This window comes from Notamacropus eugenii, chromosome 4 (genome assembly GCF_028372415.1).
Source record: "Notamacropus eugenii isolate mMacEug1 chromosome 4, mMacEug1.pri_v2, whole genome shotgun sequence".
NCBI lineage: Eukaryota > Metazoa > Chordata > Mammalia > Diprotodontia > Macropodidae > Notamacropus > Notamacropus eugenii.
This window is the reverse complement of record NC_092875.1, coordinates 193,566,363-193,591,899: the sequence shown is the minus strand read 5'-3', so window position 1 is coordinate 193,591,899 and position 25,537 is coordinate 193,566,363. Positions and strand designations below refer to the sequence as shown.

At 34.4% G+C, this 25,537-nt stretch overlaps 1 long non-coding RNA gene across 1 annotated transcript; it reads left to right on the top strand.

Annotated features, from left to right (window-relative positions):
- Positions 1–979: 979 nt before the first annotated feature.
- LOC140498311 (uncharacterized) lies at positions 980–5,096 on the top strand. Its single transcript, XR_011965065.1, has 3 exons — positions 980–1,468; positions 2,762–3,094; positions 4,527–5,096. It is a non-coding gene; the product is annotated as an uncharacterized lncRNA (long non-coding RNA).
- The last annotated feature ends 20,441 nt before the right edge of the window (positions 5,097–25,537 follow it).

Here is a 25,537-nt window from a genome sequence, read left to right as displayed (position 1 = left end):
GAATTTCACTGTGTGGAAATAAGGGAGAAGTGAAGTAGAGGTGGAACCAAGGGCAGTCTGTGTGTGACTTTGGGGGATGTGTGTCCCATGGACCTGAGACAAGTGTCACGGAGGGCCTGCCTTCCATACATAAGGATATAGACAAACAAGGAATCATTTTATCATAAAGATAAAGGAAACTTTAGAATTTAATATAATATAATTTATGATATAATATTAATAACTTTGCTGATATGTGAACACTTTATAATTTTGTCTACCAGATGACTCAGTATTCCTAATACCAGTTCAATGGTCCTATTAAGGCCCCTTTGACACATGAGCAAAAGATTCTCTTTATGCACGTCTTCCAAGAGCCAAACCTTTCCAAGCCACTGGCTTCCAAGTATTGAACAGAGAGAAATTCTTGCTTCCCATGCTTCAAATGAATATTACAAGATGGAAAATAAAATATCATAATCAATTAGTTATAGCATCATATATATATACTAGATAGAGATAGATAATATAAATATAGATATATAAGTATGGTTATTTATAGATATGTAAATGGTATAACATAGTATAGTATATAGTTTATTATAATATAAATAATATAAATAGATATAGATAGAAATCAAATATAGGTGTATATAAATCATAGATATAACATCTATGACTTCATCCCTCACCCCGCCTCTGCGAAATTCCCTTCTTTCTGTTGACTAATTCATAAGTTTCAGGCAAACAACATTTGGTGGTTACTCTATTTAAAACACAGAAAATGCAGAAGAAGAGTTGTGATATATATGTCTATGTGTGTGTTTATGTGTAATGCACACACACATATATCCATATATGTGTATGTATATGTATATGGACACTCTGCTCAACCACCTACTCAAACTTCTTCCTATACTTGTAGGTTGTAGGAAAGCAATAAGATGATTGGTATTGGAATCCAGGGCCTAGTTCTGGATCCTGGAATAGAGTTGTGAAAACAAGAAATAGAGTAGGGAATGGTCAGAAGTTGTTCTTACCAGCCAATGAGGTTTTCAAAAGCAGCTCTAACTTTCCATACAGTTTGACTTTGTGCATCATATTTTCCAACTGGCAACTATGGCTATTCTAATTCAGCTTTTCTGTCACCAGAGCTAGTCTTCTCATATAGGAATGCAGGTACTGACAACTATATGGTAGAGTGGGACTCCCTGCTTCACTCTAGTAGTGACCCTATCATCAAATAGCCAATTTTAAAATGTTTCACTAGATGCAGTTGCAGCAGTCACCATGATCTAATAGTCTTGATTCCAAAATTCAATTTCCACTAGTTGGCCAACCTGGCAATCAGCTATCCCGGACAACTTATCCTGTGAGTGCTTCTAACACGGTGTGGAAAGAATGAGGCAAACGGAAGGAAGGAAAGAGCAGAAAATTCAATGCATGAGAGTATCATTGTTCTGACCACTTTTACTGTCTCATGCCTGCTGTGAGTACTCATTTCCCCACAATTCTGTGAGGTGGGTGAGGCATACCCCCAAGTCTTACAGTGACAGAGTGGGAGAGGGGCAAGGGAGAATAGCGATTATCAAAAGTGCTTTGATTTTCTGCCCTCTGCTCCTGACAACCATAACCTTGGGCCTTTGTGAAAGATGACAGTCACGACCAAATAAGTGATACTGTCATGGATACTTTTACCCAGAAATGAGGGATGGACTGTATAAAGTATGGAGGTTGGAAATGGAAGGATGCAATTGAGGAAAAGCAAGTAGTCCGGTTCAAATAGAATGTAAAATGCTTAAATCCATCCCAAGGACAAGAAGGTGAGGTTGTTAGGTATCCCTCCAAAAAGGCTTCTTATTTCCCTTGGTTGTACAATGAAACCAATTCTTCCCATTCCTTTATTTGCCTCTTAAAGGAGAATCTATAAAACATTTTTTTATTTAGCTTCAACTTTTCCAAGCCTGTTGACTTTATTTCTTTTAATTTTATTGATCTATTGTACATTATTTTATTTTTTAAAAAATTGTATCCCTTTTCCCCTATCCTGTGTTATCCTTGTAACAAAAAGTTTAAAAAAGAAATCAAAATCAAGAAAAACAGCTCAGGAAACAAGCCAATATATTAACTAAGTCTGACAATACATGTTAGTTTTACACCCTCATGAGTTCATAGTCTTCCATGACTGCAAGGAAAGAAAGGGAAATGCATTTTCTCATCTCTTTTCCAGAGCCAACCTTGGTCATGTAATGATACAGTATTCATTCTTCACTTTTTTGTTCCTTCCTTTTATTTTTGTTGCAATCATTTTGTATATTGTTTCCTTGGTTCTGTTTACGTTACCCTGCTTCAATTGAAATATCTTCCCATGCTTCTCTGAATTCTTTATATTGTATCTTTATAGTGCATTAGTGTTCTATCACATTCATATACCCCAATTTGTTTAGTCTTTCTCCAAATTGGTGAACATCTACTTTGTTTCCAGTTTTTGCTACCACAAAAAAGGTGCGGCTATGAATGTTTTGTTGTCTTTGAGATCTTTGTTTCTGTCTTTCACTTCCTTGGGTCATACATCTAGTGGTGGGATCCAGAGTCAAACAAGGCCACATTGTAGCCATTTTTGTAATATAATTTCAAATTGCTTTCTATGATTGAAGCAGTTCTACATATAATCCTTGCCTTTCCACAACCCTTCATCTTTTGTCACCTTTACCAATTTGCTGTGTTTAAGATGAAACATTAGCTTTGTTCTGATTTATCTCTTTTCTGGTTTCATTTACAGGGAAAATTCCAATATTCTTCCAGTAAAACATTAAATTATTGGCCATTATATAAAGGGCTCAAACTTAGAATATCAATAGTTAAATTAATATTTATAGGTGGTCCAAAAACTATATGATTCTTAATTGCCTCTGACATTGCCATTGTCACTGTGGAAGGAGAAAGGACCATACAAAGTGAAGATCATTTTGCATGTTTTAATTGTTTAATGGACTGCCATAGCCAAATAATTCATCAGCTAATGGCCAACCTACCCAGCCTCTCAACACTTACCTCATTCTTGATTCCAAGGTAGCACTACAGATGAGGTGGACTCCACAGGTTCCTAGGAGAGGTAGGTGGTTTGCCTGACTTGCCACAAACCCCTATTTTGCTTCCCTTGGGGTAATGATAGGGGGAACCCCAACTTCTACGTAAATCCTTGGAGATTATAGAGTCCCAGCAACAAGGATAAAGACGGTTTTCTTAATTGTATATAGGCTGAGGTATGCATCTTTTGCATTTTATTGCTATTTTAAATGAAGTCCATCCTATATTTGAATTTATGTTAGCCCAAGTGCTTTTGTATCCCTTCTCCCCTATCCTACACATAAATATACATATATATGTGTATATATATGTGTATCTAGATATAGATATATGTGTAGATATGGAATTCCTGATTGCCAATATAAGACATTTCTTAATCAGTTGCCTGTGAGTATTTATGTCACTGACTAATCAGACTACAAATCAAAATCAACACTGATCTAAAAGGGAAGGATAAATATGGGAAGAAGACACTATACCCAATTATAATAGCTTCAACTTGACCTATTAAGACAAGCTATTCACACTAAAAAATGGGAATGGATAAAGCAAAAGTTGTTCAAACTTATCATCACCGATTACCTAAAGCAATTGTAACACAGAGGAGGCTGAAATAACCCAGAAACTACTTCAGTCAGCAAACACATGACCTGCTTGATAGAGGGACATGCTGAGCAAAGGGCAATACTGTTTTAGAATATAAACTCATTTGCACTTGTAGGGGATGAAGATGAAAGATTACAACAAATATCACCTTATAAAACAGCTAAGAGTGGTAAAAGGAAAAATAAGTTAACCAAAATTTTGACATGAGAATCATATAAGATGGGTCATACAAAAAAATGTAAATGAAAATGGTAGGAGAAAAATGGATGGAAGTGGAACAAATCTTTCAGAATTTTTATAATGACCACTTTTTACCATCTATGATAATGGAATCACTACATTTAGACTCTAATATCTTTTTCTTGGATGTGCTTAATGAGGAGGAGGAAAGGCATTAAAAAAATGAAATTAAGAAGAACGGCTGGACTGAACCTAGTACAGAATAGAAATTTGTCCTAGAAGCGACATAATTTTGAAAACATTGAAAAATTATCTCTTAAGATAGCTGAAAGAGGTAAAGATAGCAGATAACTGGGGGAAAAAAATCACCCTATCCAGTGTGCCACCTAGCTACCCCAACTGGCAGTATTACTAACAAACATTTGAAAGGACTTCAATAGTTTCTATCTCTTAAGTTTTTTTAGATATCTGATCTACACATCCATTTAGTGAATCCTTGTTGAAAATATGAAGAGTGCTCTTTTGGTTTCACTCTCTCCTGTCTGGCAATATTCCATTGACAATGAATGAAAAGTCAAGGCTTTAGGCCCAGTCCATCTGAGACCAACATGTCACCCAGGAATACAGGACTCTGTTTTTCACCTCTTTTAATTTATTCTTTCTTATTTTAGGTAAAGGAAAGGCTGTGACCTTGCTTGCTTCAAAAGGTCAGGAGTGACAGGGAAGCCTGGGAGCAGAATCCATGCCAGGTTCAGTAGCCAGCCATGCCAGCATTGAGGTCACAAGGAACAATATTTAGAACATTCCTCACTGATAGTTAAGATGAGGATTCATCTATCAGCTGTGCCATATTTGGACTGAAATTAGTGAGATGAATACTCCATAAAAACTAAGTTAATGCTGAACCCTTTTTTGCCCAGGTACCAAGGTGGTATAGAAGAAACTGTGTCCCCCAGGTAGGAGGCAGAAAATGTTCTTGCTTCTGTCTTTGCTATATTTGTGAAATAAATATCTTTGTAAAAGCTAAATAAAAGAAAATAAACTATAAGAACAGACAGACTTTTAAAAATTGTTTTTTATGGTCAACAAGGTAATCATTCACACATTTGACTGAAAAGTATAGAGAATCCAACTGTATTTGTTGTATAGACACAGGCAGCAGGCCCAATTTCACCTTTGGACCAAAGTTTGCCATCATCTGCTTTAGAACTATCAATATTAATTATGGCATATAGATTAATAGAGAGATGTATGCTTGCCAAAAGTATTCACCTCTGGCTTGGAGGATGTCATACAGAGCCCACATGGAAAAGGGGATTTCTACAGACAGTGATTCTCCAGATACTTCTGCTAATGGATTACATTATATTCATCGCATTGATCCCCAGAATACAACAGAACCCTTCAATACTATTCATGACCACTAGATAATAAAGATCCACAAGAGGAAAACTAAAAGAATAAAAAAATGCCCACTGACCCAAGAATGACAAGCAGTTACATAAATGACCCATTTAGTTTGTCCATGTCTATTTTAATACATCTATTTTAGACAGGCACTGCAGATGGATAATGAGCTGACCCCCAACTGAATAAGAGGAAAGATGGTCTGGATTTCACTTAATGATTTCAAGCTATTTACACACACACATACACACACACACACACACACACGACACACACAATCTTTTCATCATCAATATTCCAACTGCATGAGGTATATGGAGTACCATAATGATCAAAGAAGTAAACCGAAGGGAAATGGAGAGATTACTAATGACTTAAGTAGGCTGCAACATATCACCAACTATGACTTAGACACAAGAAGTGACCCAAAAGATATTATCTATGAAATGCATGATTAGAAAAAAAAAAGTGAACTAATCTTGCAGTGAGAGAAAAGGACAACAGACAAGCCTGAGTGTTGTATTGGTTATAAGGACCCTTTACACTCTTAAAAATTACTGATGACCCAAAGAACTTTTTTATATGACTTATATCTATTAATATTTGCTGCTAGAAAATAAAACTGACAAAATTTTAAAATACTTGTTCATTAATTTATTAAAATAAGTCATAAACCCATTACATGTTAACATATTTTTATGAAAAATAATGATATTTTCTTTTTAAAAAAAGAACAGAATGAAACAGCGAGAAGAATGGCCCTGTTTTACATATTCTTGCAAATCTCTAATGTCTGATTTAATAGAAGACAGTTGGAGTTCATATCTACTTCTACATTCAATCTGTTGCAATATGTTGTTTTGCTTGAAGTATATAAAGAAAATCCAGCCTCAAACAGATATGTGGTTGGAAAAGGGAAGAGCATTTTAGTAGGTATATAATGTCTTAGTATCATTATGAAAATAGTTTTGATTTTACAGGTCCCCAGGAAGAGTTTTGAACACCCTCCCATACTTTGAGAACTGCTCATCTAGTCCAACACACTCTTTTTTTTACTGGTGACTGAATTGAGACTCAGAAAGAGAGAGTTAAAGTGTCACACAAATAGTACTCATCAGAGGTGGGATTTAAACCCAAGTCTTACACTTAAAAAAACTTTCAGCTTAGCAAGGATTCTACAATATTTGATCTCTATAAGGAAAAGTATTCTCTATTTAAAACATACCACCAACACAATATTTTCAAGAATAATTGATGTAAAACGTGTCATCTTTCAGGGAGAACATTTAAGCCACTTATTGTTCCACGAAGTCTTACAGCCATTATAATTTCCCCTAAATAGACATGAATAACAGCTTCCAAATTATAGAGAGAGGTGTGCCGAAATATTTTATTAATCATTTGATGTACATAGATGACACTGCTAGATGATTCTATCATGAAACATATTAAACAGCTTTTCCATCTCATAAGGAAGTTTCGTATTGGAGGCCTTCTTATAGATCTAAATTACCCAAATGACATAAAAATGTTATTTCGACTTAAAAAGTGTAAGATTACTAATGTATGCCAAGGAAATATAGATGCTAAAGACTTCAAGGATTAATCCAAAGATCAAATTTAATCAACAAATGAAATATTTTGATCTCATTCAGATAAAACACATCAAGCACAAAGTTATCAAAGAAAAAGCTGAAAAGTTTAAAAGCTATTATCATCTATATAGTATTTAACACACACTTTTGGAACTGTAAAATAGACCACAACAGATTTGGAAAGTAGTCTCAACCAAAAAAGCCATGCAATATGTGTATGTACACATGCACATGTATGTCTTTGTGTAAGTATATTGGATATGTACATACACATATATACATACACATTTTGGTTTGTTATTGACTTGTTTGAGTCATGGTTGACTCCTTTTGAGGTTTTCTTGGCAAAGATACTAGAATGGTTTGTCATTTCCTTCTCCAGCTTATTTTACAGATGAGGAAGCTAAGGCAAACATAGCTGAGTGTCTTGTACAGGGTTACACAGTGTTTTGAACTCAGAAAGATGAGTCTTTCTGACTCCAAGCCTGGAGCTCTATCCACTGTACCACCTAGCTGCCCATAATGTATGTGTATATATATATATGTGTGTGTGTGTGTTGTATGTATATATATATGTATGTATGTGTATGTATATGTATATGTACACACACATAAAATTGCATATAAGTACTTCCTCTTTACCATTATCTTCTTGTTTTTAAATAAAGTTTTAATTATGGCTTTTTATTTTTTTATATCACTAGAACTTCTCTTAGCATTTCTCCTTCTACTCCTGTCTCAGAGAGCCATCCCATATAACAAATAATATTTTTAAAAGAGGAAGAAGAAAGAAAAAAAATTGTTTTTCTTTTTGGAGCCAGTGGCTGTGTATTGTAGCAGCTATCATAGCAAAGATCAAGGCCATTTTCATGAGAAGGAGGAGCTGCTCAAATAGATGATCTAAAGGTGGAACTTTCTAAGGTTTGAGTGGGTATGATCACTAGATAAGCGGTACCCAAGCTATCTAAGATCCAAGTCGTATGAGAATCCGTTGCCCAAGTTCTGACTGTCATCAGTCAGATTCAGAAAGAGAACTTGGGGAAATCCTACAAGAGTAAGTAATACAAGCCCCTGTACCTTGACCCAAGAAGACCAGTGCTATGTGACACAGTCTTAATAAGCATCAGGAAAGCCTGAAGACCAAAAAACGGCAGAAGAAGGAATGTACTGTGCTCTCTTTGGAAATTAGCTGGTAAGGCATAATTTATTAAGACACTCAATAAAAAGACAAATTATTATTGGCAAAGTTAACAAAACAAAATTCAAAAAATTCTGAAAATACATGTAACGAATCACATCCATGGACTTCCTACTACCATACAGAAGTGGAGTGAAGATGTCTTATATATCTTCTTTGGAATCATGTTTGTTTTTTGTAGTTACACAATATTCACTTTTGATTGTATTGATTGTGTTTTCATTTACATTGCTATGGTCATTAGTTATTTTTTTCCTTGGCTATGATTATTTTACTCTGCATCAGTTCATGCAGATCTTTGAATACTTCTTGGTACTCACCACATTTGTCATTTCTTACAGCACAGCAATATTCCATCACAGTTTGTTTAGCCACTCCCCTTTGATGGGCATCTGCTTTGTTTCCAATTCATTGTTTAATCCCAAAAAGTGTTGCTATAAATATTTTGGCCTACATGGGGACTTTCTTTTATAAATGGCCTTCTTGGGATTCTCTGGGTCAAATGACGTGGACATGGTCACTTTATTTGCAAAATCCTAAATTGCTTTCTAAAACAGCTATACTGAATCACAGTGTCATCAGTGCTGCATTATTCCTACAATCCTTCCAATACTATTTCCATCTTTTACTGGATGTGAGGTGAAACCTTAGCGCTATTCTATTGTCATTTCTCTTATTTTAAGTGATTTGGAGCATTCTTTCATATGGTTGCTAATAGTTTGCAGTTCTTTTGAGAACTAATTTTTCATATGCTTTGAGTATTTCTCTGTTGAGAAATGGCTTTTGTTATATGGGTATAGAAATATATAGAGATGACATATGTATAAAAGCTATGTGTATGTACACAGGTTATAATACATATACATAAATACCTATATATTTGTGAGTTTCTATTTGTCGATACCAAACCCTTGTATGAGAAATTTGATACCAATATTTTTTCCTATTAGATCATTTCTTTTCTTAGGCTAGATTCATTGTTTGTTTTTATAGCTATTCAGTTTTATATGATCAAAGTTATCTATTTTACCTTTTGAAACTGCTTCTATCCCTTGTTTGGTTATAATATACTTTCTATTCAGAACTGTGAAAAGTATATAATTTGCTTCTCTTCTAATTTTTTGCCATATGACTTTTAATAAGATCATACATCCATTTTGAATTTATTATGAACTATGATAGAAGATGTTGATCTAAGCCGAATTCTGCCAGACACCTTTCTAGGTTTCCCTGCAGTTTTTATCAAATAGGGAATTCTTTCTTAAGTGATTTATGAAAAACCTATATAATTTTAATGAAATACAGGGCCCTTCAGCTTAAAACAGCTTTGGAAATATTAGCACAACTTTCAAAAAGGAGCAAGAGGATTCAGAGTCATTTTTACAGTTTATGATAAACATGGTGAACACCATGTTGAGACAACAGACATCATTTCACCAAGTAAAGATCGATAATAAGTCATGCCAATAGATTTATTAAATATAAATTTAATGAAGCCTATGAAATGGTGGAGATCCAAGAACAGAATCAGAAGACTTTGTTCACGTCACATCCACATGAACTCAAACAATAGTATGTTCATAGAGAGAAATCAAACAAGTGACTGATTTGTGGGGATTTATTTAGAGAAGCAGAGGGTTTATGGTGGCGACTCAGGACCAGGACATTCTCACCTAAAATTAAGTTTATTGACCAATGTGGATAATGGAAAGAAATGATAGAAATTGAGTAACACTCCAAATGTTATACTCATGAAATACCCAACAAGGAATGGCTTGATGGCTAGAATTATGCAACAGAAGCTGACTAGTTTTCATAAATTGGCAGATAATAAATCCCCATTCTATAAATATAGACCTCAATTTATCCTTAAAGTTTCAACTAATATCCTTTTATTGAAACCAGATCATTGTCATAGAAACTACTATAGAACACAATCATCCCAACATAACACTGACCAATAAAAATTTAAGAATAATATTATTAGTAATGTTTCTATGTCAGCTACATGTAGAATGAAAAACTCTCAAGAAGGCTTAGGAACTGAGATTAGAGCAATGACCAGCCAAAATTCTAGAGGACTCAGGATAAAACATGCTACTCATGTTTTCATAGAGAGGTGATGAACTCAAAGTAAAGATTGAAATATTTGTTTATTTATGTTTTTGATCATGACTAACATGAATTTTTTTCTTTTGCTTGAATAACCATGATTATAACAGCTTATGTTTTTCTTACTTTCTCTATGAGGGGGAAGGAAAGGTGGTAGGGAGAGAATTCAGAACTGAACATAGAATAAAAACTGAATTTTTAAAAGAGGTAAAAGCTTTCAAGAGACCTAGCAGAAGAAATGATGTGGGAACAAGATGATGTACATATCATTACTATTGTCCTATTTGCTACTAGAATTGCCTAAAACTTGTTTTCAATGAGTCTACAGAAGAATAATATCAGGCTAGCAACTTGTAGCACTATTTCTATATGAATTCCATCTAAAATGATGATATAGACCATGTAGATAATACTATTAACAACTGACATTTACATAGCATTTTAAGGTTCACAATGTGTTTTGAGTCTCATAAACCATGAAATAGGTTTCATAGATAGGTGAGATAGCTACTACATATGAGATATGGCTGTTTAGAGATGATAGATAGATAGATAGATAGATAGATAGATAGATAGATAGATAAGTAGGTAGGTAGGTAGGTAGGTAGACACACATGCATATATTTTCAAGCCGAATTTTATTTGTATTTATAAATAAATTTATATATTTACATTTATAAATAAATATATGTTTATATTTAAACTGAATTCTTACTAAAACACACACACACACACACACACACACAAACGCACAACTCCAGAACTTTCAGGTCCAGCAGAGTGTTACCTTTTAAATGTTTGGAGACTATACCTTCATAATAGGTATGTGACCATGGCTTAAAACATTTCTGAAATTCCTGTCTTCATATATAGTTAATAAACTGTCTTTGAACGCAATTTCAAAAGTGGAGTTAAAAGAGGAGCCATTTTCAAAGTGGAGTCTCTTTGTTTCATTATTATCCTTCATTATCTCATCAACCATGGAAAGAAATTTTTTAATTTTGAAATTACATTCTATGGATAATATAGATAATATATATTTCATAACCTTTGAGTTGGTGGGCCTAATTAGTATACAATTAATGTTTTGCATTTTTACTATTCTGGGAGCTTCTAACATTTTCTAAATAATTCAATTCACTTTGCTAGGTTCTGGATTCTTCTAAAAGTCAAGATGCCAGGTGGAATTAATTCCTTTTTGAAATAGCTAAGAATCCATTATAAGTTTAGACCGCTGGCCTGAGTTTGTTTTTAACCATATTATATAGTATAGTGTATATACTATAGTATATACACTATACTATACTACACATATATATATATGCTATAGTATATACACTATACTATACTACACATATATATATGCTATAGTATATACACTATACTATACTACATATATATATGCTATAGCATATATATGTATATGTAGTAATATAGTATATTACATAGTATATATATAGTCTATAACTATATAGTAACATACTATAGTATATTATATAGTATCATATTGTATAGTATTAATGCTACTACTTCCACTCTTTCTAAAAGCCTTCTTTTTTAATGATTTTATTACTCAATCTCTTTTGATGATGAGAAAATCTGATAATTGGATTCATCTCATGATAAATCTGGTGGGAGTTTTTCGTCTGTCATCAACAGTTGAAAAGGTTTTGCCTAATAAAAAGACTAGAAGATTGATGCCTCTTTGAGTTATTTCCTCATATTTCCAGTTTGTTCTTATCACCAGACATCATGATCCAAGAAATAAATCTGGATCTAGCACAAGACATATGAAAGTAGATAACAGTTTAAAGAAAATGAAGAAAGATTCTGTGTCTATAGGGGAAAGAGCTGACATCTAAAATGAGCTTTATCATCAGTAAAAATGATAGAAGACAAGTTGGTAACAAATATTCAAAACATGGGGAAAGTGGTTAAAAAATGATATGAATAAAAGAATAGAATCCATTGGAAATAAAATCCTTTTTAGTTAGAAGGCAAAATAGTGGAATATGCAGCAAAAAAGGTCAAAGTACAACTCAAAAAGAGATAATACTTTAATATCAAAGATGATGGAACAAGGCAACAAAGCTTGGAGAAATAATCTGAGTCATCAGATTGCCTGAAAAAAAAATGCAGAGAGAGAATGGCCATTTTCCAGGAAAGCACTCAAGTAAAATTTCCAGATGTTGCAAGGTCAACCAACAGACTACAGATTGATAGAATTCACTATCCTTGGAGTTTAATTGTCAGATGCACTATTATCAAACTCTTGATGAAGAATTTAACTTCAAAGAGTTAAAGGGTTAGGTAAAATGAGATGAATGATGGAATTGGAATGAGAGAATGGGGTTTCAAATTCCTGCTTGTTATTTAATATCTTTGTGACCTTAGGAAAGTCACTTGACCTCTTTTAGTTTCCTTAACTATAAAATGAAGTGTTTGGACCCTATGATTTCTAAGGTCCCTTTCAATTCCAAATCTCTGATTTTTATGATGCTATACATGTAGCCCAGTTTAAATTAAGTAGAATTATCTATCACATGAAAACACAGAAGCAGCAGCCACATGATAGACAGAAAGTTACTCCAAAATCTCCTACCCAGCTAAATTAGAAATAATATTGGAAGATTAAAAAAATCTTTATTCACCACAACATTTCTAAACACTTCTACAGGGAGAAAAATCCCTGGCAGAAGACCTCAAAATGTGAATAGGTTTGGGGGTGAGGGGAAAGAACTATCAAGTAATATCTAAAAGGCAAAGATATTTGATGTGAAAGTTGATAATGAATATCAAGTAACGTCAGCTCTAAAACTCTGAATCACCAAAATAATAGCAAGGGGATTCCATGTTGGTATTATACATAGTAAACTAACTAGCAATTTTTACTCCAAAAGTAAGTACTACAAACCACACCCAGTGAAAATGACCTCCTTAATGGATCATTGAGGGGAGTGTAAATAACTAAGACTGCAGGACACCATGAAACTTCTGGGAAAACTGCCTCCAACATACACATCACAGGAAGCAAGGCATTTGATAACTAGATCAGTTGTTCCTTCACACGTGTCCTAAGAAGCCTGACAAATGAGTGGAGTGATAAAACTTATAGTAACAGATAATTTGAGGGAGAGGAGACTGAAAGAAACTTCCCCCAAACAGAACTAAAAGGGACTTTAGGGAATATCTACTTAAAATCCTTCAATTTACAGAGTAGGAAACTGAAATCCTAGAGAGAAGAAGTGACTTGTCCAACTTGATAGGTGATTCAACTCTTAAGAAAACTGAGGATGAGTTAAATTAGAACCAAAGGAACAGAAATCTCTTAGACACATAGACTATTAGAGCTAGCATGGACCTTAAAAAACACTTTGACCAAAATTTCTAAGAAAACTGGAGAACAGTTTGGTAGAAACTAGGCATAGGCCAACATCTCACACCATTATACCAAAATAAGGTCAAGATGGGTATAACATTTAGACATAAAGAGAGAATATCATAAGCAAATTAGGGGAACATAGAAAACTTTACCTCTCTGATGTATGGATTAGGGAAGAGTTTATGACCAGAAAAGTGATATAGAGGATCATAGAAAGTAAAATGGATAATTTTGATTACATGAAATTAAGAAGGTTTTGCACAAACAAATGCAGCCAAAATCAAAAGGAAAGCAGGAAACTAGGGGGAAAATCTTTTACAGCAAGTTTCTCTGATGAAGACCTCATTTCTCATATATATATATGTATATATATATACATATATATGTATATATGTGTATACATGTGCGTGTGTATGTGTCTAGAACTGAACCCAAATAAAATAAGAGCCATTCACAATTGTAAATGGTCAAAGGATATGAACAGGAAGTTTTCAGGAAAAGAAATTGAGGCTATCAATAATCATATGAAAATTGCCATAAATGACTATTGACTACAGAAATGTAAATTAAAGGAACTTCTAGGTACTACCTTACACCTATCAGATTGGCTAACATGACAGAAAAGAAAAATGATAATAGCTAGAGGGGATATAGAAAAGCAGGGATACTAATGCACTCCTGGTAGAGTTGTGAACAGGTCCAACTCTTCTAGAGAACAATTTGGAACTATGCCCAAAGGGCAACCAAACTGTGAAAATATTTTGACCCAGAATTACCACTACTAGGTCTGTATCCCAAAGAAATTGAAGAAAAGGGAAGGACCTATGTGTACAAAAAAAAAAAAAATGTATTGCAGCTCTTTACGTGATGGCAAAGAATTGGAAACTGAGGGGATATTCATCAATTGGGGTATGGCTGGTATATGATTGTGAAGGCTATTGTGGTATAAGAAATGACAAGCAGGATGGCTTTAGAAAAACCTGGGGAGACATATATAAATTGATGCAAAGCAAAGTGAACAAAACCAAAAGAACATTGTACTCAGTAACAGCTGTATTGAAATGATGATTGATTGTGAAATATTTTGCTACCCTAATCAAGACAATGATCCAAAACAAATCCAAAAGACTCATAAGGAAAAATGAAATCTGAGTGCAGATTAATGACTTTTTTCACTTTCTTTATGCTTCTTGATTTTTGTTGTTGTTTTTTTTGCTACATGGATAACACAGAAATATGTTTTGAATGACTTCACATGCATAATTGATACAATATTGTTTACCTTCTCAATGGGTTGGCCTTGAAGGAGGAAGAGAATTTTTAACTCATTTTAAAATAAATATTAAAAATAAATATATCAATTTTATTATTAATTTTTTTTAAAAAGAGTCGCTTTGTCCAACCTTTTCATTTTACACAGGTGACAATAGAGATTCAGGGTCAAAGAGCAGGGGCTAGAACATATGACACCTGATTCCCAGGCTGGTGTTCCCTCATCCAGATTATTAAATTTGGCCTCACTTTGGTGTCCTGAAGCACAGTCTAAGTAAAGGAAGAGGGATGGGAATAAACGTTGATATAGTGCTTTCTATGTGCCAGGCACTGTGCTAAGTACTTTACAAATATTATCTCATTAGATTATGATCATGTCACCTTTGGATAGATCTAATTGTTAGAAAGTTTTTCATGATTTCAAACCTAAATTTGTTGCATTGCAACTTCCACCATTCCATTCCTGGTCCTACCCTCTGTAGACAAATAGAATGGACCTAATCCCTCTTCCATGTGTTAGTCCTTCAAATACTTGAAGATAGATATAATGTCCTCCCTCCCCATCCCTACCTTCCACCCCCAGGTCAATTCTTCTCCAGGCTCAGTCCAGTCATTCAATCCTCCTCTGGCATTGACTCAACCTTTCTCCATCCTGGTTTCTACCTTGTAGACACTGTAAAACTTAGTGTTCTTCCTAAACTGTAGCATCCATAATTAAATATCATGCTAAAGATGTTCTATGATCAGAGTAGAGTACAGTGGGAACATTACCTCCTTGTTCTTGGAAACTTTGCTTCTCTTAATGCAGTTAAGATTTCACCAACATCTTTAGCTTTTGAAGACTAACAAGAATTCAGAATGAGAGGAAACATCATAGCACAATTCTCTTGCACAACTATCCCAGTAGAGATAGAGGAAGAACACTGGTCCAAATGATAACCAGGAAATCCAAGGAGAAATTACATTGTCTACCTTTTCTCCAGTCTAGGGCAGCACAGGAAGATATTCAGAGGCCTGTGGACATTGAGGAGAAGGTACAGCCAGGAATCTTCCAGCACAGAAACTGCAATTAGGACCTATAGCTGTGTACCTTGTTCGGAGAGCCTGAACCAAGAAGGGTGACCATAACTCTGACCATGAACTGGGGTTGCTCATTCTTATATGGAGACAAGACTGGGGCCTTTAGCTGTGTATCAGTGTGGGGAACAAGGACCAGGGATAGTCATGTAGTCGTGTTGTTTTAAGCACACTTATGAAACATTCCAGTAGGAGGACTGAGGCCAAAGTCCATGACTATGTAAATGGAGCAGAGGGCACAGAACAGGGCTAAGCCTAGAGCTGTGGTGCTCTGACCTAATAGAGCCTTATAGTGCTCTGAAAGGGGCTGGAGCCACCAACTGTCTACTAGAGCTCTGAGCAAAAGTAAACCTGTAGTTTTGTTATTCAGGCTCCTAACCAGGCTAAGAGATGGAAAAACTTAGACAAGGAGAAAAGTAATGAGACCACTCCTAGTTCAGACCACTTTGGAAGCTGAAAGTTTGCCTTTCACTGGCCTGAACCTTCTCTGATGTCGTGGAAGAACACAACTCTCAATAACTGAGAGAAGAAATGATAAGATCCATATAATTGATATATATATATATATACATACATATATATATGTATGTATGTATATATGTCAGATCCATGGTTCCATCATTCTCCCCAGAAATGTGTAGAGCCTGGCCTGAGGTAATCAGAAACTAAGGATGGAAAAATGAGCAAACAAAAGAAGACCTAGATTATAAAGAAATATTATGGATTCCCTGACAGTCAAGACACAAACCCAGAAGAAGAGAATGACTCCAAAATATCTGAAAGCAAAACCTTAAAGCAAAACACAGCTTGGACAGAAGTTCAACTTGTCCTAGAAAAGATAATCCAAGAGTTCAATTTTTTAAATAAAATGAGACCATTGGAGAAAAAAAAACAATTGGAACAGAAATGAGCTCTATGAAAGAAAGAACTAGAAAGGGAATTAATAGCTATATTCAAGAGGTACAAAACCATACCCACAGACAAATTCCCCGAAAGTTAGAATGGATGAAATAGAAGCTAAGAAACCATGAAACAAGAAATATTAAAATCAAAAGACTGAAAAATAGAAGAAAATGTAAGGTAACTCATAACAAAAATAATTCACTCTGAGAACAGATTAAGGAGAGATAACAATAATTATTGGATTACCTGAAAAGCACAACTCAAGTAAGTGCCCAGACATTATATTTCAAGAAATTATATTTTTAAAATCTGGGCATGTATACCTATGTCTTTTAGAACCAGAGGGGAAAGAAAGAAAATAGAAAGAACTCACTGATTACCTTCTGAAAGAAACCCCAAAGCAAAAACTCACAGGAATATTCTAGCCAAAATCGAGAACTTTCAGGTGAGAGAAGAAATACAGCAAGCAGTCAAAAAGACCAAGGAGCCACAGTTAGGTCCACATAAGATTCATAAGAGGCAACTAAAAAGAAGCAGAGAGCTTTGAAAATGATATTCCAAAAGGCAAGGGATGTAGGTTTTACAGTCCTAAAATTGAGTATGAAGAAAAACATGGACCTGTAATGAAATAGAGGAATTACAAACATTCCTGAAACAACTAGAACTGAGTAGGAACTTTTTGATTTTAGTAGAAACACAAGAGTCAAGAGAAACATAAAAAAGGTAAACATGATGATCATAAAGAACTAAACAAGGATATACCATTTACACTCTACTATGGGAATATGATATATGCATCACCTCAAAATCCTATACTTATTAGGGGTCATAGAAAGAGTCTAATAAAATGAGGAACTGGGAGTGGTTTTGTTATATTTTCATTCTCTTAAAATAAAAATAGACAGTGAGGGGAAAAGGAATACAGTGAGTTGGGGGGGGGGGAAGAGAAAGGGTGGGAAAATTATTTCCCATACTCAGGTTGAGCAACCAGAAGAATATATGAACAAGGAGAAAGAGATGGGGAAATAGGGAATACATGAACCTTACTCTCTTCTGAACTGCTCAGAGGAAGGGAGAACACACTTAAATACTTGATACAGAAATACATTTCTCTCAACAAGGAAAGAGGAGAAAGGGAGTATGAGGGAGGGAAGAAATAAGAGGGTGAGTAAATTAAGGGAAGGACTAGTCATAAGTAAAACAAATTCTGAGGAGGGATTTCGAAGGAAAGAAATGATCAGAACCTGTGATTGAACTCTGAGGAATGAGACAAAGAGGAGCACAGGAGCAGAGGCAGATTGTACCAAAGCTAGAGCATGAGTGCTAAGCATAGTCCTCTCTCAACTAATATGTGTGTGTATACATGTACATATATTTTATTATATATACATTATATATTTATATTTTTCATATTTTATTACATATACATATAATATACACATATATATAGCAAATTTATATGTATATGAGACTGAAACTCCTTGATTGGAGAAAGGGCTTGATACAAATTTTATTTTAGACCCTGGTCTTTATTTTACATGTATCTTTATTTTTTTTAGATAAGTTTTTTTGCATGTCACAAATGTTTTGGTTTCATTTTCTTATTCGTTCAGCCACTCTCAGTTTATTGGTTTGCTTAATATATTCACCTTTAATTTATGATTGTAAGGTCTGTGTTTTCCTCCACTTATTTCCTTTCTATTGATACTTATTCCCTTCCTTTTAAAAGTCAATATTTTATTCCTGGGATGAGTTTTACTCATATCACTTTGATATCAGCCTATTCTTATAGATTCCCCCTGCCCCACCAACACTTGTCAATTGACTTTTCCTCAAGTTTGTTGAATTTTAATAATAGTAACAATCATTATAACACCTACAACTTATATAGCATGTCCTATTTGTCAGACACTATACTAAAAGCACTTTATTAACATTATTTCATTTTATCCTTCCAACAACCCTGGGAGGCAGATGCAATTATTATCATCATTTTCCAGCTGAGGAAACTGAGACAAGCAGAGGCTAAGTGACTTGAGCAAGGCCACAAATCTGGGAATTGTCAGAGGGCAAATTTGAACTCGTCTTCCTGAATCTGGGCCCAACACTATCCACTGTACCTCCTCTCATTTCTCTAATCTTTATGAATCTATCTATTTCACCACCAACTATTTCCTTTTGATCTGTTCTTTTCTCTGTCTAGATGTTTTGTGGTTCAAAAACTTCCCTCTTCCACCCAGTTCCTTAGTTTAAGAAACATACTTTTGTTGTGCCCTTTGCCAAGAAGTTTTCATTTACTCCAGCCTCCTCCTTACCTTTCTCTCTCTAGTCTATTTTGAATTTTATCTGCCTGAAAAATATACAAAGAATAAAGAAGAAGCAAATAAGGATATAGCTCGTGGGATATCCCGTTTTCAAATGGGACACATTTCATTCTAGGTTCTCTTCATGGACAAGACCCTGGAAGGAGAGAAAGACTTTGAGAAAAAGCTGATATGTAGAAGAAATGGAGCCTTGATATATCCCTGACTTCTAGTTTGTCACACTTAAGATTTCTGGGAATTAACCCTTGAGTGAAATTATGCTCTCTCTCTCCTCTCTCTCTCTCTCTCTCTCTCTCTCTCTCTCTCACTCTCAACTGTGATATTTTGCTTCTGGAGGGGCTTTCAAAAATTTGTTTATTAATTGATTTATTTGTTTTCAGGTTTCTACAATAGCTTCTAGATATCTTAGATTTTCTCCCCCTGCTTCTCCCTTCTCTTCCCCCTCCCTCCCCAAGGCAGCGTGCAATCTTCTAAGTAAATTTTCACCTTGCTCATGTTGCATAGAAGAATTAAAATGAATGAGAGAAACCATGAGAAAAACCAAAGCAAAACAAACCAAAACACAAGAGAAAATGGTCTGCTTCATTCTGCAATCCAATCCATAGTTCTTTCTCTGGATGTGGATGCCATTTTGCCTCAAGAGTCCATCTGGAATTTTTTAGCTCCTTGCATTGCTGTGACTAAGTCTACCAAAAAATTCCTCACACACTGTGGCTGTTACTGTGTACAAAGTTCTCCTGGTTCTGCTCCTTTCACTCAGCATCAGTTCATGTAAGTCCTTCCAGGCCTCTCTGAAGTCTTCCTGTTCATCATTTCTTATAACACAATAGTATCCCATTACATTCATATATCACAATTTGTTCAGCCATTCCCCAGTTGATGGGCATCCCTTCGATTTCCAGTTCTTGGCCACCACAAAGAGAGCTGCTATAAATATTGTTGTTCATGTGGTACCTTTCCCATTTTTAGGATCTCTTTGGGATACAATGCTAGAAGCAATATTGTTGGTTCAAAGGGTGTATGCATTTTTGTAGCCCTTTGGGTATAGTTCTAAATTGCTCTCCAAAATGGTTGGATCATCTCACATCTCCACCAACAATGAATTAGTGTTCCAACTCTCCCGCATCTTCTCCAACACTTATCATCTTCCTGTTTTGTCATGTTAGACAATCTGATTGGTGTAATGTAATACCCCAGAGCTGTGTTGATTTGCATCTCTCTAATCAATAATGATTTAGAGCATTTTTTCATGTGTCTATAGAGAGCTTTAATTTCTTCCTCTGAAAACTGTCTGTTCATATCCTTTGACCATTTATCAATTGCGGAATGACTTGGACAAGTCATTTAACCCTGTTTGTCTCAGTATCTTCATCTGTAAAATGAGCTGGAGAAGCAAATAGCAAACCACTCCAGAGTTTTTGCCAAGAAAATCTCAAATAGGGTCACAAAGTGATATGACTGAAAGGACTAAATAACAATCATAGAGAATGATTTTCCTAAGCTCATTATATGTGATCAGGGGTCGAGAAAGAGGTACTGTTCTTAACTAGATTAATTAAAGGAGGTTACTGTCATTATCTAATCATCACTTAACCTATCTTCAAGGACATCAGAGTTCATCCCCTGAACTTTGACTTACTTTCCCTTTAGGAGCTGGTTAGACCCTTGAAAAAGATGTTGCAAAAGGATGTTGGACTAGACCCTTGACATAATATATATTAATATTTTTCTACAATTAATTAATTAATTAATTTTAGTTTTTAACATTCACTTTCATAAGATTTTTAATTTTAAATTTTCTCCTCTTCCCTCTGCTCCCCCCTCCTCAAGACAGTATGCAATCTGATATAGGCCCTACTCATACATTCATATTAAACATATTTTCACATCAGTCATGATGTAAAGAAGAATTAGAAATAATGGGAGGAACCATGAGAAAGAAGAAACAAAACAGCAAAAGAAAAGGAGAGTAAATAGTCTGCTTCCATCTTCATTCAGGCTCCAAAGTTCTTTCTCTGGATGTGGATGTCATTTTCCAACATAAGTCTTTTGGAGTTGTCTTAGATCCTTGCATTGCTGAGCTATGTCTATCAAAGTCAGCCATCACACAATGTGGCTGTTACTGTGTACAGTGTTCTCGTGGTTCTGCTCATTTCAGCATCTGTTCATATAAGTCTTTCCAAGTTTTTCTGAAGTCCACTAGCTCCTCATTTCTTATAGCACAATAGTATTACATTACATTCATATACCACAACTTGTTCAACCATTCCCCAGACATCCTCTCAATTTCCAGTTCTTTGTCAAACAATATATTAATATTTTTAACACAGCTAAAGGCTGTGTAGATACTTCCATATACTTATAGAGGAGTTCAGTCTGAGGTACTATTAATTCCCCTGTCACTTACAAATGATATCTTATTATGAACTTAAAAATCATCAATAAATGAACATATCTATGTATAAAGAAAACACCAAGGAAGACTGTATTAAAAAAAAAAACCACCATGAATTTCTGTTATATACACTTTGATTTTTTAAAAATTAAATTTCACACAGTAATAAAAATATTTCTATTTGTATCCATTTCTGAACATCTGCTTTGTTTTCTCCTCTGTATTTTAAACATTTTATTTTGCTCTTTTCTTCTTTTTCCCCCATCTCTACTAATATTCACTTACTTATCCCCTATCCCAGGGAAATTACATTTTTACATCTCCTGATTCTTTAAGTTCCTCTTAAATCTTTAACTCACAAGGTTCTCTCTGTGACTTGATGATTCCTCTTTGGTCTATATTTTACTCTTTAGTTCAATTTCCTTTCCTTTTTTATTTTTTAAAATTAAATTAAATTTTATTGTTACATTTTAAGTTCCAAGCTGCCTCCCTCCCCCTCTCCCTCCCTCACCCTAGAGAAGGTCACTATTTGACACAGATATCTATAGCTATAGCTACCTCTCTCTCTCTCTGTGTCTGTAAAACCATACTATACATACTTCCATTTATCAGTTCATTCTGTGGAGGTGGATAGCATCTTCCATCATAGGTTCTTTAGAACTGATTTGATCATATAGCTTTCACAGTTATGAGTAGGAAATGTGTCTTTAGCCAATCACAGAAGAGAAACAAAATATAAAACAGATAACATTACATGAAACTGAAAAGCTTCAGAAAAAAACAAAATTAAAGCATCAAGGTTAGGAAGAAAAGCAGTAAAATGGGAAGCCATGTCTTCTTGACTCTAAGACCATGTCTTTATTCAGAAATATGCTTTGCATATTTCTTGGATAGTAGATTTTTGTTAGAGATGGAAATAAGTTTGTCAGTCAAGTTTTCTTCTTATTCCCAATTGATTTTATTTGTACTTTAAAAAAATATTTGTTTAGTACTTTATTTTCCCCCAGTTACATGTAGAAACTTTTTTTAACATTCAGTCTTAAAATTTGAATTCCAAATTCTCTTCCTCTCTCTTCCACCCCACTATTGAGAAAACAGGTCAATGACATATGTGTGTAGTCATGCACAACATATTTCCATATTAGTCATGTTGTAAAAGAAAATGCAGAGCAAGAAAAATAAAGAAAGTAAAAAAATATGCTTCAGTATGTAGTCAGTCTCCATCAGTTCTTTTTCGGGGATGGATAGCATTTTTTTTTGTCATAAGTACTTCAGAGTTGTCCTGGATCATTGTATTGCTGGGAATAGCTAAGTCATTCACAGTTGATCATCTTACAATATTGCTGTTGCTGTGTACAATGTTCTCTTGGTTCTATTAGTTTCACGTTGCATTAGCTTGTGTAAATCTTTCTAGATTTTTCTGAGAGCATCCCCATATATGTTTGATTCTTTATCTGAAAACTGACTGTTCATATCCTTTGACCGTTTATCAATTGGAGAATGGTTCTTATTTTTATAAATTTGACTCAATTCTCTATATATTTGAAAAACGAGGCCTTTATCAGAGAAACTTGCTTCAAAATTTTTTTCACAGTTATGATTACTAACTGAATGTCCCTGCATTCTATTCCTCTCTCCTTTATTGTATTTTCTTTCTACTTTCACCCTCTCCCTCCTCAAATGCGGTTTGCTTTTGACTATCATCTCTCCTAATCTTTCCTTCCTTCTATCAACCCCACCCTCCTTCTTTAATCCCTTTCCTATTTTTCTGTGGGATGAGATAGGTTTCTATATACAAATGGCTGTGTATGTTATTCCCTCTTTGAGCCAATTCCGATGAGAGGAAGATTCAAGTGCTCCTTGTCATCTCCCCCATCTGTCCCACCATCATAAAAACTCTTTCTTGCCTCTTTTATAGGAGATAATTTGCTCCATTCTATCTCTCCCTTTCCCTTTGTCCCAGTACATTCCTTTCTCTCACCCTTAATTTTATTTTTTAGATATCATCCCTTCATATTCAACTCACAAACCTGTGCCTTCTCTCTATATATGCTCCTTTTAACTACCCTAATAATGAGAAAGGTCTTAGGAGTTACAAGTATCATTTTCCCATGTAGCAATGTAAACAGTTTAACCTTGTTAAGTCTCTTATGATTTTCCTTTTCTGTTTACTTTTTTATGCTTCTCTTGAGTTTTATATTTGAAAGCCAAATTTCAATTTATTGAATTGAAAATAATTCAATTCAATTATTCAGCTCTAAGTCTTTTCATCAGAAATACTGGATAGACCTCTATTTCATTGAATATCCATTTTCCTCTGGAGGGATTATACTCAGTTTTGCTGGGTAGATGATTCTCGGTTGTAATCCTAGCTCCTTTGCCCTTCAGAATATCATATTCCAAGCCCTCTACTCCTTTAATGTGGAAGATGCCAAATCTTGTGTTGTCCTGACTATGACTCCATGATACTTGATTGTTATCTTCTGGCTGCTTGTAATCTTTTCTCCTTGACCTGGGAACTCTGAAATTTGTGTATAATATTCCTGGGAGTTTTCATTTTGGGATGTCTTTCAGGAAATGAGAAGTGGATTCCTTCCATTTTTATTTTATCCTCTGGTTCTAGAACATCAGGGTAGTTTTCCTTGTTAATTTCTTTGAAGATGATGTCTAGGCTCTCTTTTTTTAAATCCTGGCTTTTGGGTAGTCCAATAATTTTAAAATTATCTCTCCTGGACCTATTTTCCAGATCGGTTGTTTTTCCAATGAGATATTTCACAGTTTTTCTAATTTTTTTTTATTCTTTTGGTTTTGATTAATTTTTTCTTGATGTCTCATAAAGTCATTAGCTTTCATTTGCCCAATTCTAATTTATAAGGGATATTTTTCTTTAGTGAGCTTTTCTACCTTCTTTTCCCTTTGGCCAACTCTACTTTGTAAGGAATTCTTTTCTTCAGTGAATTTTTGTGTTTCCATTTGGCTAATTCTGCTTTTCAATGCATTCTTCTTTTCATTGGATTTTTGTACCTCTTTTAATATTTGGCCTAGTCTGTTTTTTAAGGTGTTGTTTTCTTCAGTATTTTTTGTGTCTCCTTTACTAAGCTGTTGACTCTTCGCATGATTTTCCTGCATCACTGTCATTTCTCTTATCAATTTTTCCTTTGCCTCTCTTATTTGATTTTTTAAAAAATCCTGACATGGACTGACATCACTTCAGATTTTTCTTTAAGGCTTTGGATGTAGGTGTTCTGACTTTTTTTTTTTTGTATTCTTCTTAGTGTGTGTTTTGATCTTTCTTGTCAACATAGTAACTTTCTGTAGTCAGAATTTTTTTCTGTTGTTTGTTCATTTTCCCAGTGTATTTCTTGTCTTTAACTCTTTGCTAAAGTGGGGCTCTAATTTCAGGGTGGAGGGCACACTGTCCCAAGCTTCAAGGGTTTTGTTTAACTGTTTTCAGAACTAGTTCTGGGAGTCTGTAATCTTTCAGTTGTTCCAAGGTGGCATAATATTTTATTCCCCCTGCTATTATATGTAAAAACAAATTTTAACATTCATTGGTTTTTTCTTCAAGTTTTGAGTTCCAAATTCTAACCCTCCCTCCCATCCTAATTGTTTAATGATGTGTTAAATCACTCTTACACCCCTGATTCAACATGGTAATAAGAGAATTTTTTGGATGTCTTTCTGTAGTCTTTGCTAAAATTTTGTCATCAATATTTGTTTATGATATTAGTTTATAATTTTTCTTCTCTGGTTTATTCCTCCTTGATGTGAGTATTGGGACCATATTTGTCCCATTAAAGAAGTTTGATAGATTATCTTCTCTAATTATTGAGACTAATTCTTCTAGCACAGTTTTTAATTACTCTTAAAATATTTGAAAAACTCTACCTGTAACTACATATAGCCTAAGGGTTTTTATTTGAATAGTTTCTTTATGATTTGATTTCCATTTCCAAGACTGATTCACACAAGAGCTCCATTTTTTTCTTTTAGATTTTAAAAATTATTTTATTTGTT